The sequence below is a fragment of the Podarcis filfolensis genome, assembly GCF_964270895.1.
Source record: "Podarcis filfolensis genome assembly, chromosome: 17".
In the NCBI taxonomy this organism is placed as follows: Eukaryota; Metazoa; Chordata; class Lepidosauria; order Squamata; family Lacertidae; genus Podarcis; species Podarcis filfolensis.
In genome coordinates, this window is record NC_139621.1 from 5,088,969 (window position 1) to 5,100,033 (window position 11,065).

The 11,065-nt window shown below is 46.1% G+C and overlaps 1 protein-coding gene across 3 annotated transcripts in view; it reads right to left on the reverse strand.

The window, feature by feature from the left end:
- The window catches only part of MAGIX (MAGI family member, X-linked), a 32,510-nt gene extending 30,680 nt beyond the window's left edge, over positions 1-1,830 (reverse strand). The window contains exon 1 of one of the 3 annotated variants that reach the window (XM_083593355.1): positions 1,591-1,826. The gene's annotated coding sequence lies outside the window, so the exon portion shown is untranslated. Of the gene's footprint in view, positions 1-777; positions 868-1,590 lie in introns of those variants that run through there. The other 2 variants (XM_083593353.1, XM_083593354.1) reach the window with 2 other exon arrangements.
- Positions 1,831-11,065: the final 9,235 nt, after the last annotated feature.

Sequence of the window (11,065 nt, forward strand, 5' to 3'; positions counted from 1 at the left end):
ACCTCCCAAGAATCCTGGGAAACGTAGTTCACCTCTCACAGAGCTACAATTCCCAGTACCCTTGAAAAACTACAGTTCCATGGTTTTTTGGGTGTGTGCAATTTAAATGCGCTTCAAATGTATGGTGAGAGCTCAGAGAAAAAGACCATCTCCTGCAGACCACCACAGTGCATTTGGATTTCATCCTCTTGAGTCATATATCATCATGCGAAGGGCAAACATCACTGGTCCCTTTTCAGAACTCAGGCAATTGTTTTGGGGCAAGTGGAGAGGGGAGAAAGAGTTTTACTGCTGGGTCCTGGGACCTCTGCAAAAGGAAGGGGTTCCTGTCAGAATTTATAAGGGGAACACTCTAGAAAGCAGTCCGATCCCAGGAGACCCAAGGAAAGGAAACACTCTGAGCAGTGGAAAACAGAGATTGGGTTTAGCACCTAACTAGTCACGACGCGGGTGGCGCTGTGGGTTAAACCACAGAGCCTAGGACTTGCCGATCAGAAGGTCAGCGGTTCGAATCCCCGCGATGGGTTGAGTTCCCGTTGCTCGGTCCCAGCTCCTGCCAACCTAGCAGTTCAAAAGCACGTCAAAGTGCAAGTAGATAAATAGGTACCGCTCCGGTGGGAAGGTAAACGGTGTTTCCGTGCGCTGCTCTGGTTCGCCAGAAGCGGCTCAGTCATACTGGCCACATGACCCGGAAGCTGTACACCGGCTCCCTCGGCCAATAAAGCGAGATGAGCGCGCAACCCCACGACTGGACATAATGGTCAGGGGTTCCTTTACCTTTAGTCAGGTGGAAGGATGGAAATAGGGAGCGAATGTTCTGCTGAAAAATCACAGCCCCTCTCTTCCCCTTGTTCCAGGATCAGCAGTTAAAGAATAGGATATGGAGTGAGAAATCCCGGCATCACTCCGTGTCAGGATCTGCTCCTTACCTGAATCAAGGCCATGCTCCAGGAGTAAAGGTCCAGGCTAATCCCACCCCCCACTCTCCACCCAGAGCTGTCTGCCTAGTTAACCCCCTTGTTGGTTGGTGGGGTTGCAGCAGGTACTAAGCAGGTGGTTTTGTGGGGGTGGGGGGTTGCTGCCACTGAACCCGCTGCCGGAAAGTGCCCTGTCACTTCCACTCAGCACCCAACGAGTCACCCGTCTCCTCGCTGGCCTGTCACAGCCTTCTCTGCTCGTCCCCAGCACCCCTCCCCGGCCCGGCTGTCAGGTCCTATCCATCTCTTGACATCATCCACTCACCTGCCCCCGCCTCCCCGCCCCCGGCTCTCATCCCTTCCCTCTCCTCCTTCCCTCCCATCAGCAGCCACCCCCATCCAGCCCATCTCCATCCGTCACCCTCCCAGCAGGCAGCCACCTGGTTCTCCCCCTCCCCCCACAGCCCCACAACCAACTTTAACCCACTGCACTACAGGCCGGCTACTTATCTTCTCCTCGAACTCCCGCTACCCCTCCCCTCCCCACCCCTGCAGGGTAGACCCGGGAATCCTATTAGAAGGGCTGATCCTCCATCCATCATCGCCATGCTGGGGGAAGAGAAGCGAGGAGGAGGAGGAGGAGGAGGAAGAGGAGGGGGCGCCCTTTCCTTACCTCTGTGGATGCCCCCGCCGCCAGCGCTGTTCCGGCTCGCAGCAGCCCCCGGCCTCGGCTCCCCTAACCTCCCAGGCGGGCCCCGCCAAGCAGCGGTAGCAGAAGCAGCAGCAGCAGCAGCCAGAGCCAAGGAGGTTAGGAGCAACCTTGGATGCTGATGCTGCCCGAAATAGCAGCAGTTAGCAAGAGGAGGGACCATGGGCCGTTGCCAAGGCAACGCGAATTGCTACCCTCCTGCTCCTCCTGCCCGGCAGAAAGTGATGCGGAGGGCGGGGGGGGGGCGGGGGAGAGGGAGACAGACAGAGACGCTGGCCAATGGCAGAGCGCAGCAGAGGATAATCCGCAAGGCTGTGGGACAGGAGCCCCCCCCCCGCACCCTGCGCGCATCCCTCCCCGTCGCTGCAGCGCGTCTTCTCGCCTCTAGGGGGCGCATCGTGAGCAGCGGCCTCGGGTTGCAAACGCTTTCTTGGGTACGAGCACGAATTAATTTCGTGCTTCCCAGACCCGCGTTGCGTGCGTTGGTTTGTGATGCTTGGTGGAAGTAAAGGACAGGAAGGGTCAGACCAATATTTATGTATGCAGCTACGGCGGCAAGGTTATTATTATTAGTTTTCCAAAAATATTTTTATTGATTTTCACAAAATTATAAACAAACAAACATCATAACCTTATTAAAATTACACTTATTAACATTGTTAAGTGACTTCCTCGCTTCCCCTTGGCTGAACTTCAATGCATATCCTTTTAAGAGTTTTCCAAATCAGAGTTCTTATAAACTTAATCATTTAACACCCTTACATCTTTTAAATTCTAAATTAAACATACTAATTCATCACTTAACTTATATAAAATCCTAAGCCAATCAAATACCTGCAAGCTATTTCCAATTAGTTTAACTTAACAACTTTAACTAAATAATCATTAAATTTTGTCCATTCTTCCTGATACTCCTCCTCCTTCTGGTCACGGACTCTTCCGGTCAGGTCAGCTAGCTCTGAAAAATCCATCATCCTCATCTGCCACTCTTCCACAGTTGCAGTTACAGATAGGTAGCCGTGTTGGTCTGCCATAGTCAAAACAAAAATTTTTTTTCCCTTCCAGTAGCACCTTAAAGACCAACTAAGTTAGTTCTTGGTATGAGCTTTCGTGTGTATCTGAAGAAGTGTGCATGCACATGAAAGCTCATACCAAGAACTAACTTAGTTGGTCTTTAAGGTGCTACTGGAAGGAAAAAAATTTTTTTGTTCTTCCACAGTTGGTAATTCTTGCGTTTTCCACTTTTTAGCTAGTAAAATTCGAGCAGCAGTTGTGGCATAGAGTAATGTAGGTATGTTTTCTGTTATGAAAATTAGGTAGTGTGTGTGTACGTGTATTGTGTAAATGTATATGTATGTGTTTTATATGTTAATAAAATAAAATAATTTTTTTTAAAAGGAAGTAAAGGACATATCACTATTTTGCAGGAGGGCTTCAAGTGACCAGATCTTCAGGTTTGTGCAGTTAATGGGGATTAAAGAACTCTGCCATATTAGCATGAAAAATCCACTGTTTTAAATATGGACTTTTTGCAATGTGAAAAGAGAAGGGGGAAATGGACTGAAAAGTGTGGAAAGCACAAATAATGGGAAACAAACAAATCAGGATGAATGATCTTTTTCCTTCTCCACTGCAAGTTATTTTTATTAACGCATGAAGAACCAACAAAGAAAAAGCAGTATACAAAAGTTAACATCAAATACCAAACATTTTTAAACATAAAAACTAAAACAGGCTTCCTCAACCTCGGCCCTCCAGATGTTTTTGGCCTACAATTCCCATGATCCCTAGCTAGCAGGACCAGTGGTCAGGGAAGATGGGAATTGTAGTCTCAAAACATCTGGAGGGTCGAGGTTGAGGAAGCCTGAACTAAAAGAAAGAAAATAAATAAAAAGGAATAAAAGAAAAGAGAAAGAAAAGACTTGCAGTTCCCCATCTATCAGCTTTATAAATATATGCAAACCCCTTGCTCCATAATAGCATCAAACTCTCCTACTTTCCATAAACCAACCTTTTTTCAGACTTTAAACCCAAATACTACAACCTCATTTTTCTTTTTACTTAAGAAGTCCATAAGGGGCTTCCAATCATTAATAAATGTCAGCAATGATTTTTCTCTAATTAAACATGTCAGCTTTGCCATCACAGCCAAATCCATTAATTTAAATAACCATTCTTCCCTAGTAGGTAATAACAAGTCCTTCCATCTTTGTGCATATAATAGTCTTGCCACTGTAATCATATATTGCAGTAATCTGTTATACTTTTTTTCTAGTTGTATATCTATTTCTCCCAGCAGGACTAATTAATCCCAGCAGGAGTTCTGGTTTCAGTTGAACATTAACCTTCAAAATTTTCTGTATCAATGTGTGCATTTGTATCACATTTTAAAAGCTTTCTTTCTTTTTTTCTTTCTTTCTTTCTTTATTAATTTTCACATAGACAAATGTACATGAAATACATAACATACAAAACAGAAAACACTACAAATGGATAGAAACAATAAAATAAAATAAGAAAAAATACGGCAAAAAATACGGTAATTCTTGCTTACCAGTATCGCTCTATTTCTGCAAGTATCTTATTGTTCATACAGTACGATTTTAAATATTCTTTAAATGTTTTCCATTCCCTATAAACCTTCTGGTTTGACACTCCCCTAATTTTTCCAGTCAATTTTGCTAAAAAAACTTTTTTAAAATAGGTCCACCAAGCATGATAAAATGTCCCTTCATTAGGCAAATTTAGACATCTGCTTCATGGCAGATGTTGGGGGACAGTGGTGAGAGGCCCCCCCATTCCTTCTAAGATCCCTCACAACCAACCAGAGGAGGACTGAAGAGATTGGGGGAATTGGATAAACCCCAAAACATGATATGGCAAATGCACATATAACCAATTTAGAAAGCCTTTTGGCATTAGTTGGAAAGCAGATTTTAGCTCAGGGGAAAACAGCATGTCACCTGGTCATTAGAAACTTTGTGTGGTTCCTACCCCAAAAATGAATTTTGAGACGGTGTGACCCTTTGAGGGTTACTAAGTGAGCTCTGTGTAGAAAGGCCTTTGCCTCCATCAGAATGCCATGCTCTCATTCGCCCAGCAAGAGGCAGCAAAGCTCTGCATCCTGATCTGAGATTGCAGCCACTGACAAGGAAGAGAAGTACAGTACAGTGGTACCTCGGGTTACATACGCTTCAGGTTACAGACTCCGCTAACCCAGAAATAATACCTTGGGTTAAGAACTTTGCCTCAGGATGAGAACAGAAATCGTGCTCCGGAGGTGCAGCGGCAGCGGGAGGCCCCATTAGCTAAAGTGGTGCTTTAGGTTAAGAACAGTTTCAGGTTAAGAACGGACCTCCAGAATGAATTAAGTACTTAATCCGAGGTACCACTGTAATTGTTTTGTATATAATAAGCCCAACTGTGACTGTTTTATGGACGATATTAATAAGAGCATTAAGGTGATCATATCACCCACAGTCAGTGTACTTATTTTTCTCAAGTTTCCCACAGGAATAACTCCAATTGCTAGCGTAGTCAAAAGTCCATTGGAAAAGAGAGGTGAAGCCTCTATTCTAGGGACTGGCACCCGAAAGCTCTCTCTTGCTCACTGTGCCTTGGGAGGAGAGCCTTCTTGTGGAAGGGAGAGTTGCATCCTCCTTTGTATCCCCCAAAGGCTCTCAAAGCGGCTTACCAAAGATTCTTGCAACAAAATTAAATTTAAGTGTTGTGTACATGGGCGTAAAGGTAAAGGTAAAGGGACCCCTGACCATTAGGTCCAGTCGTGGCCGACTCTGGGGTTGCGGCGCTCATCTCGCTTTATTGGCTGAGGGAGCCGGCGTACAGGTTCCGGGTCATGTGGCCAGCAGGACTGAGCCACTTCTGGCAAACCAGAGCAGCGCACGGAAACGCCGTTTACCTTCCCACCAGAGCGGTACCTATTTATCTACTTGCACTTTGATGTGCTTTTGAACTGCTAGGTTGGCAGGAGCAGGGACCAAGCAACAGGAGCTCACCCTGTTGCGGGGATTCGAACCGTCGACCTTCTGATCGGCAAGCCCTAGGCTCTGTGGTTTAACCCACAGCGCCACCCGCATCCCTGTACATGGGCGTAGCCAGGATTTATTGGAGGGGCAAGCTTTATGTTTGGGGGGCGGGGCAGAACCGAGTTATGTGCGACACAACTGGTCAGTTAGTTAAGAATTTTTGTTTGTTTATTTGATTTGGAGGGGGTGCAGCTGCCACCCATTTGCTATGGGGCCTCCCTGGCCGTTGAACTTGCAGATTCAAAGGCATCCTGTTGGAGCGGAATCTGCAAGTTCAAGGGCCAGGGACGCCCCATAGCAAATTGGGGGGGGGGAGGCAACAGGGGAGAGAACATGTTGCACAGGCATAATTTCTTGCACCAGCAGGTTGACTTCACTGGACACATCTTTTAAGTCTGGTCTCAGTAACAAAGATGTCCCTACATTGACAGGGGTGTATCCCTGGGACTCCTGGCCCTCATCTTTGATCTTCTTTGGTGTTGCCCTTTGGTGTTGACCGCTGCTTTCTAGGAAGCACAGCCTCATGAGGTCCTCTGAGGCACAGGAACGGGGATGGCAGACCCTCCAAGTGTCCTTGTTTTCCAAAGTCATCCCTGATTTAGAGAAGCCGTCCCAGATTCTGATTTGATGCTGTTGTTGTTTAGTCTAGTCATGTCCACCTCTTTGTGACCCCATGGACCAGAGCACGCCAGGCACTCCTGTCTTCCACTGCCTCCCGCAGTTTGGTCAAACTCATGCTGGTAGCTTCGAGAACACTGTCCAACCATCTCGTCCTCTGTCGTCCCCTTCTCCTTGTGCCCTCAATCTTTCCCAACATCAGTGTCTTTTCCAGGGAGTCTTCTCTTCTCATGAGGTGGCCAAAGTCTTGGAGCCTCAGCTTCAGGTTCTGTCCTTCCAGTGAACACTCAAGGCTGATTTCCTTCAAAATGGAGAAGTTTGATCTTCTTGCAGTCCATGGGACTCTCAAGAGCCTCCTCCAGCACCATAATTCAAAAGCATCAATTTTTCGGCGATCAGCCTTCTTTATGGTCCAGCTCTCACTTCCATACATCACTACTGAGAAAACCATGGCTTTAACTATACTGGGAAAACCATGGCTTAACTCTGATTAATGCATGAGAAGTTAAGACCATAGAGTAAGCTGTCCTGCCCATAGCTGTCAACTTACAGATTTGAAAATAAGGGACCAGCAGCCTTGAAAATAAGGGACCAGCAGCCAAAATAAGGGACCTGCAGTCTCACCTGTTCCAGGCACTCCAGTCTTCCTGTCCTCCTGCAGTCTGGTCAAACTCATGCTGGGTAGCTTCGAGAACACTGTCCAACCAACTTTGTAGCCAGAGGTTCAACTGGATAGAATCTGAATCACATGCACCACAAGGCCTATGCAGCCTCAACTTAAGATGGCTCCCCGGCCTGGCTTTGCACTGCAAAGTTTGCAGCAGCACATGCAACAAAATGGTGTCCAGCATTCAAAAACCTCCTCAGCTTGCATTAACTAGCCACACACAAGGCATGCAAGCTCCACCCGCCAGTTGTTCTTAGACTTTTTATTGGGTGAGCAACACAGCTAAGCAACACAGTTGGAGCCTTCCTCCTCCCTGGCCGGCAGGGAGGGAGGGAGAGGAGCTGCTTCCTTTGAAATTTAAGGGACATTTAAGGGACATCCATCAATAAGGGACAGCAGCGGGACATGGCGCTGGAATAAGGGACTGTCCCTTCAAATAAGGGACACTTGACAGCTATGGTCCTGCCAGACTTAGCTAGGTTACACCCCCTCATCTCGGAAGGAAGCATTGCCAAACTATTTGTTCTCTTTCTTTTCCACTATGTGAACCCTACCAGTAAGGATATCTAAACTGGATATTCCAAGCTTCAACTGTGTAGCTTAAGCAAGCCTTGTGTTTCTATACAATTGTTTTAGAAATATTTACCATTTTGAAGCTAAGTCATGCTGCCTGCCTTTTGTTGCTGCTGTATGGAAAAGCACTTGAATCTGACCTTTGATTTGTTTGTAAGTAAATCATTTTTAACTTACCAAACTCGTGGTCTCTTTCTATGCTAAGGGAAGTGTGGGATGTAAACACAGGAGCAGTCAATGACAACATTCCTAGAGTGTACATGTTAGAACATGGGGAGGGATGTCTGTCTAGCAAGCAGGTAAACTTCCTGGGGACGGACTTCCTCCGCATGTGACCAGAGGTGGGTGTGGCCTCACCTGTGCAGGTAAATGATAAAAGCACAGGGCAGGCAGCTATCTCTCTCTCTGCCATTTTTCTTTCGAAGAAGAAGCATCTAAAGATGCTCTCTTGGCTCTTAGCCAAGAGAGGAGGAAAGGACTATCTTGCTATAAGATAGATTCCGAATGCATGTAACCTTTTTAAGCCTGTCTGCCTTCTGGGATCATATTGTGAACAGAACGTGAGTAAACTCTTTTATACTTTTATAAAGACTGTGTCGTGTCTTGTATTTTAAGAGGGAACAAAGGGGAAATTACCAGAGTAATTATTATAGAGGTTCTAGCGAACCTGTGCAAGCGTTACCGTTGCGAACTTAAAGGGGAATGTCTATAAACTCTGCTGATATTTTGGGAACTTGTTAGCACAAGTTGGATTGGGATATAATCTCACAATATATCCTGTCCTGCACCCCTGAACATTCCCACAGGAAGTGGGGAATTTTGGAAGCAACTTAGAAGAGGCTATTTTAAAGGTCTAGCAGTCTATATTTCCATGCTTTATTTTGCTTCATGTTTTGTGATTTTAAATTTCTGCCGGGGCTCCCTCACCAAAGAGTACTTGCCCCAAACCTGGATTTAGGCTTCCAGGGAATTCACCTTTTTATTTTACCATATCTATTCTTTTCCTTATAACCCAATTATAAAACACAAAATACCAACACATATAAATTTCAGCTCTTTGTTCAAGCTGCCCATAGGGCAGAATCATAGAGTTGAAGAGAGCCTAAAGATCATCTACCAGCCTTTCTCAACCTGTGGGTCCCCAGATGTTGTTGAACTACAACTCCCATCACCCCTAGCTAGCAAGGCCAGAGCTCAGGGATGATGGGAGTTGTAGTCCAACAACATCTGGGGACCCACAGGTTGAGAACTGCATTAGTCCAACCCTCTGCGATGTAGGAATATGCAGCTATCCCTTATAGGGATCAAACTTTCAACCTTGGCAGAATCAGCACCATGCTCCAACCAAGGGATGTGGGTGGTGCTGTGGTCTAAACCACTGAGTCTCTTGTGCTTGCCAGTCAGAAGGTTGGCGGTTCAAATCCGCACAATGGGGTGAGCTCCTGTTGCTCGGTCCCAGCTCCTGCCTACCTAGCAGTTCGAAAGCGCGCCACTGCAAGTAGATAAATAGGTACCGCTGTGGTGGGAAGGTAAACAGCGTTTCCATGTGCTCTGGTTTCCGTCATGGTGTTCTGTTGTGCCAGAAGTGGTTCAGTCGTGCTGGCCACATGACCCGGAAAGCTGTCTGTGGACAAACGCCAGCTCCCTCAACCTGAAAGCATGATGAGCGCCACAACCCCATAGTTGCCTTTGACTGGACTTAACTGTCCAGGGGTCCTTTACCTTTACCTACCAATCAACTGAGCTATCTAGATGATATAATAATGTAGCTGTGTGTTGAATAAGGAACTGGGAACTTGTCTTCAGAAGGAAGCAGTCTGCAGTTCATAAAGGCTTAGTATTTACAGTGCTACAAGAGTCTTTGTGTCCCTCCAAACCAGGGCTAGGCGTAGGAGTCCCAATACCCTCTGGAGAAAACCACATTGGCTTCCAGACTGTAACATTACAGTCACACAACTCAGGCCCAACAACACAATAACTTGTGGCGGGGTGGGGGGGAAGAGATGTGAGAGTTTTGGGGGCAAGCAATGGTGGTACAGAAATAAAGCTGAAGTAACAGGTGCTGGCTTCATTAGTTTAATTTAAATTTATTTTACAATCAGGCATCCTGACCAGCACAACAATATATTTCCAGGCACAAAGAAATAGTCATGGAGCCTATAGTCCATTTAAAGCTCACATCAGAAACACATCAGGCACTTCCAGACTGTATTTTCAGGTGGGATTCAATCACACACTGGCAAATTCAGGGAGGCCTTGCACAACACATCTGTTATGTATTGAAGTTCTCACCCTGGCCACCAGGAGTATTGTGTATGTAGTTTTCACTCAGGTCCACGTCAGTTATTTTAGGCGGGAAACCCTGGGTTGTTGTTGCTACAATGTTGACAGCCGGCTGCCTATAAAAGCAGGCCGGCTGAGCTGTTTGCTGTTCAGTTCTGTTCCAACTTACAAATAAAGAGCTGCTTGGAAGAGTCACTGGGTCGTCTGCTATGTCTACCCACTATTCAACAACATCCACTCCCTAAAACAACTGGACTTTTTGGAATTAGGAAAGAGACAGGAAAATGCACTGGAAAGTGTGGGAGAAGACTTTTTTAAAAAATGCAAGGCCTTCTAACTTCCTTGCAATCAAATAAAAAGCTATGCTCAATAAATATCCAACCTTGTCTAACCTCCCTGCAAACAAATAAGGATGAATGCTCAAAGGTGGGTCACCTGGAAACATTCAACATAGGAAGAGGAATTTCTTTGGCTCTGGGGCATATCCAGCTTCAGTCCATTCAGATATATCACAGCATTAATGTAAATTTTTTTGGTCACAGTTAAAAAAAAAGAGGAGAGAGATTCCATCCACAGTTGCATGGTGACATCTGTCGAAAATGCATGGCACAGATTTTTCTGTAACATTATAGTGACTAGAGGAATAGGTTTCATAGAATCATAGAGTTGGAAGAGACCACAAGGGCCATCGAGTCCAACCCCCTGCCAAGCAGGAAACACCATCAGAGCACTCCTGACATATGGTTGTCAAGCCTCTGCTTAAAGACCTCCAAAGAAGGAGACTCCACCACACTCCTTGGCAGCAAATTCCACTGTCGAACAGCTCTTACTGTCAGGAAGTTCTTCTGTCAGGTTTGACCTGACAGGATTTTGTAGTGTGGGTGGAATTTATCCTGTCTTCAGTGAGAATGCAACTTAGCGTTTTTGGTGACATCATCACAATGTCTGAGTGTGACACCACACAATTGAAACAATACTTAACGGGCCTCATCCCATCCAATACAAACAACAGGCCCCAGCTGTGTGCATACAAGCAATGCGTTTTGGGCTGTTACCATGATATAAAAAGGAGGAAGGAGTTTGCCTGAGGATGTTCCAAGGAGTTGGGGCTTTGGTAAGAAAAGAGGCCCAGATTAATCTCTTGCCATGCTTTGTAGTTTGGTGGGGTGGGATTCCCAAAGGGATATGCACACATCCCAACGCAGTCCGGAACCATGGAGGACAGAGGGACACGATCTCCCGGTCCCTGAAT